Source organism: Diceros bicornis (genome assembly GCF_020826845.1).
Source record: "Diceros bicornis minor isolate mBicDic1 chromosome 30 unlocalized genomic scaffold, mDicBic1.mat.cur SUPER_30_unloc_1, whole genome shotgun sequence".
Lineage (NCBI taxonomy): Eukaryota > Metazoa > Chordata > Mammalia > Perissodactyla > Rhinocerotidae > Diceros > Diceros bicornis.
This window is the reverse complement of record NW_026690899.1, coordinates 1,948,872-1,953,769: the sequence shown is the minus strand read 5'-3', so window position 1 is coordinate 1,953,769 and position 4,898 is coordinate 1,948,872.

Sequence of the window (4,898 nt, the reverse complement as noted above, 5' to 3'; positions counted from 1 at the left end):
GCCCTTGGCCCTTATGAAGATTCAAAATACTCCAAATAAAAGGCATGGACTGACTCCTTTTGAAATAGTTTTTGGACGTCCGATGCCTACTGGCGGCTCTAAACCTTCAATTCCTGGATTAAATGAATATTATGGGAACTTAAGTGAACAATTTGATGCTATGACTATTTATATACAAAAATTAACTAGTATACTTGAAGCATATCGTCAACAGGTAAAAGAGGCGTGGCCCCCACCTTCTGACAAGCCTTGCCATCCCTTTCGACCAGGAGACCTGGTGTACATCAAGGTCTTTAGAAGAAAACACGCACTGTCACCTCGCTGGGAAGGACCTTATGAAGTCTTACTGACGACATGCACTGCCATCAAAATAAAAAAAAATCTTCCTGGATCCATGCAAGCCACACCAAAATAGACCCAGAACATCGCTCTCAAGACAACTGAGAGATAATCCCCACAGGTGACCTTAAACTTAGGATTTCGAGGGCCAAAACCCAGGCCCCAGAAGCAGCCGACATCACGAAGTAGACAGCTTTTCCCAAGATCACGGATCAAGAAAACCTACTTTGACCCATTTCCTCCCCCTTGCTTTAAAACTCAGATATATATACACACTCACACACACAAACTATTAGTGGATATATATATATATATATTTTTTTTAATCATTTATTAGAAAGCTGACTGGAGAGTGCTGGTCTCTATCTGTCCCTCTTCCCCTCTCTAAGTCTCTGCTATGGGCTCTTTTCTGATCTGTGTCTTGCTTTTACTAACCCTCTCCTTTTCAACAGGTCGGGCACAGACCAAACACCCCCTTATGCCAGTTTACCAAGCCCTAGCCACGCTAACTAATCAATCTGACTGTTGGTTATGTCAATAGCTAGATAGTACAAAAGAACCTGAACTAGTCTTTGTTCCTGCTGATATGAACACCTGGTGGACTAAGTATGGAGAATGGACGAATAACAGAGTATGGTATCCGCAACAAGGAAACTTCACTCTGATTCGTCTCCTGGTGAGTCACTTGGGCCCCAGAAAGACTACTTAGAAGGTCAATGACTGTCCCTTGCCCAAGTACAAGCAATAAGTGAAAATTTTTCCCTCTGCATTGAAAGTAAACATGGCGCTGGACCTTTCCTGGGTGACATACCGAGACAATATTGCAGTCAAACTCTGTGGTTTGATTCCGCAGGTGGCATCTTCAGAACTCTCAAGGGAATTGTAAGTGACTCTATCACTACTACCTTTGGCACAGACATTTGCCAAATCACCAAGTGCTCTGGATGGCTTACAAGCCACCCGTGTGCAACTTGGTGTATCGCAGCTATGCGCATGTTTAAGCTGCCCAATACCACAGACTATATATGGGTGTATCAAAAATCTGGACTCACCTGGTCAGGTGACAAGACCAGGCTTTATAGCTGCCAAAATCAGACTGCAGGCCTCCTGTACCAGCTATTCTGCAATCTGTTCTGTTCTCGCAGACTGACAGGAGCTCATGGGAAATGGAGATGTGTAGGTAGTAACAGTGCAAGTGACACAGATCATGAAATAGTCCAGATCCTGGGAACTACAGACTCAATTCTAACCTTGTCTTTAAACTACACTGGTCTTTTCATTTTATGCGGCAACAAAGTGTATAAAGGATTCCCACCTAATTGGTCAGGACAATGCGGACTTGGATACCTGGCTCCTTCTGTCACCAAACACTCCACCTGAAATGCCAGCCAAATTACAAACTTGAGTTCGTTTTTTCGTAAGATTGTGCCACAGAAATGTGCCAGTCGAGAAATCGTGGAAAATCCACTTGTATATCACAACTCCAAGTTCTTTTCAGCCTTGAGAGTCCTATTCCCCAGCTTTGGAGATGATGAGTTGGAAAAGGCAATCTTAAACCTCTCTATGGTAATGGAGCAAGAGTTCAACACCACCATGCAAACCTCGAAAATACTCCAGTCAGAGATTAACAGCCTAGCATTTGTGGTGCTCCAAAATCGATGTGCTCTGGATGTACTCACTGCCCAGCAAGGAGGAGCAGGTGCAATCATTGGAGAAAAATGTTGCTTTTATGTGAATCAAACAGGTCAAGTAATATCTAACTTAAATCTATTAAAAGAGAAGATTGACATTTTTCATCAGATAAACGAAGCTCACACATTTTATTGGACTGACTTATTTCCAGGATTGGGGGACTGGTTTAATGGAGTGTGGGGAAATGTGCTCCGATTTGTTCTTTTCTGCTTGTTCATCCTCATTCTAATCTGCGTTCTTTTCTCTCTTTGCAGACTTCTTATCACTCGGATACTAACACGATTTCTCTCTCCACAGTTACCAGCTCAGCTTTTAATATGTGAAACTTCTAGAGAAGTTTCAGAGGAGGGAACTGATGGTGCTCAGGGCAAGCTACCCCAGGAAGCACCGCTCTAGTACGCAGATTATTTCCAGCTGAAGACAATAAGGATTCAGAGAACTCAGGAAGAATATTTGAGTTTGCCCTCCCAAACTGCCTACAGAATTTAAAACAAAAGATCTGTTTCAGGAAGGAGTTATTATGACTGCTATAAAGATAATGTAGGATAGAGGTTACAATAAAAAAGCCACCAACAAGCCCATCTTATCGGAAGTTCTGTCTCTCTGGCCACAGGCTCTGGATGGCCCTGCGAGGTGTTACCAGACAATCATTTACAAGGGAAGTCTCCATTTGTAAAGATATCTCCCTCTCTGTATTGGGAAGAGGGGGGACGACCTCATTTCTAGAGACTTATCAATGTAGAAGGTGAGGCCTTAAAACTGCATAATAAACATTAGTCTTCTTTACAGTGCTTTAGTGATAATCTCCTGTAACTAACACTCCCACCCCCAACATCCTCCTTGTCTTTGGTTAGACATGGTATTTAAGACGAGTATCTGCTATTGTGTTGAGAAAGGCAGTGTCCCTGCTTTCTCCCATGTATACATGTTATTAAACTTGGTATTATTTTCTCCTGCTACCCTGTCTTGTTAATTATTTGGCCAGTGATAAGAACCTTAAGGAAAAGGGCAGAGGGAGATTCCCCCTCTTCCCCTGACAGTGGTGATGCAGATGGCCTCTCAAGGTTACACCTATATTGTGGAAGCAAGCAATCAAGTATTTAATGGAAGCATTTCTATGTAAACGAAAGAAAAACAAGGTTAATGGTTGGAGCAAGTTGTAAAGCAGTTTCTGAGTATAGGGGACAGCTAGTTAAGAAGATTTTTAGATGTCAGCATCAAAGCATCTTTTGCAGTTTAAAATGTCTCTGATGATGTCATCGGGTAATCTCTTAAGTTTATATCAAGTCCGTCAGCTTCAGTTTGTAAGGCTTCAGGAAAAAGGGCAGGTTCAGTTTTTAGTGATTTTAAATGAAAATGAAGGAAAAAATGAAAAACGTTAGTTTGGACATATGTAGCCAGATATTTTAGGAGACTAGAAGAAATCAAGATCCAGTCCAGTCAACAGATATAAAACAAAAACCTTAACAGACAATTAACAAAACTAGGATCTAATATCCGCAAATGTACACTATAGTTTTTACTGAAATATAATGTTTCTTTCTAAGATCACCCTCATTTTTATCAAAGATAGACAAATTAAAACTAACTAGTTTGCAAAATAAGTCTAGTTCCAATGGTGTCGGCCCAATTATTTACACAAGTACAGCAAGAAGAGTAATTGATCACATAGGCTCTTTAAATCTGCTTTACTGGAACTTTTTACAAGGAATCTCAGATTGAACTTTAAAGGCCTCTCCAGGCCAGAAAAGCCAAGCCAAGGATTTTGTCATCAGACTTTGCCTGTAATACCTACAGATTTGGGTGAATTCCTCTCTTCCGAGGTTCCCCCAAAATATTTCGAGCTTCCTTGTGCTTGCCAGATAAGTGACATTCTTTACTTACCCTGGTAAGTGCTGCTTGGAACATAAGGTACCAGGCCAATATTTCCACGTGGCTTTATTCCATAAAGTCCAATCTTCATTCCTCAAAAGCTGTACGGTTATATCGCAAATATGATTTTCCAGTCACAGCCTTGGTAATATAACCAGTGTTTCCAATTATGTCCTGTTATAAGGAGAACAGATTCTTATTGAACTTAAGCAAATAACTATATTGCCATGAAAACAACAATACTCACTTACTAAGAGTTTCCAAATTCGAGGGATCAGAGAGAAATAGAGAAATATTTCAATTTTACTTACAAAAATATCATTTACCAAATTGTTATAAGTCATAGCTAGTTCAGGAGAAAAGAGAAAAAGTTTTCCTTAACTCTGAAAAAACAAAACATTAAAAATTCAGCAATACTTCAAATGAAAAATCATAAAAATTATAATTATCCTTATCAGTTCATTCAATCCTGTGTAATCCATTCTTGATCCCAATCTTTCTGTTAGCAGCTTCATGAAGTTATCAGTCTTTCCATCAGATTTCTGTAAATTCTTACCAAGGTCAGTTTTATGATCAGAAAGTTTGTCAGAAACCTGTACTCCAGTGTAAATGTCAGAGTCCTTTCCATGAATTTTTCTGAAGTCGAAATATTTTGCAAAAGCATTAGAGCAAAGAAATGTCTGTAAACAACAAGACCTCAAAATGACAATTGACAGAGAAATTTGGTTAATTTTGTGACATACAACACTTTAAAATAATAATAACCAGAATTATGACTGATAATCAGGACAGATCAGAATTTCAGTAATGTTATACAATTTTAAAACACCTATGTCGATAACATTTGCCCACATAATAACACCTAAGCAGACTTATCATCACTTGTCTGACAATGCTTTCCATGTAATTTAACATACTGAATAAGCCTAATAAATTTAATATCTTTCCCCTTATAGCAAGAGTGCAAATTTCTTTAAGAATTTCCAGGGCCCTTT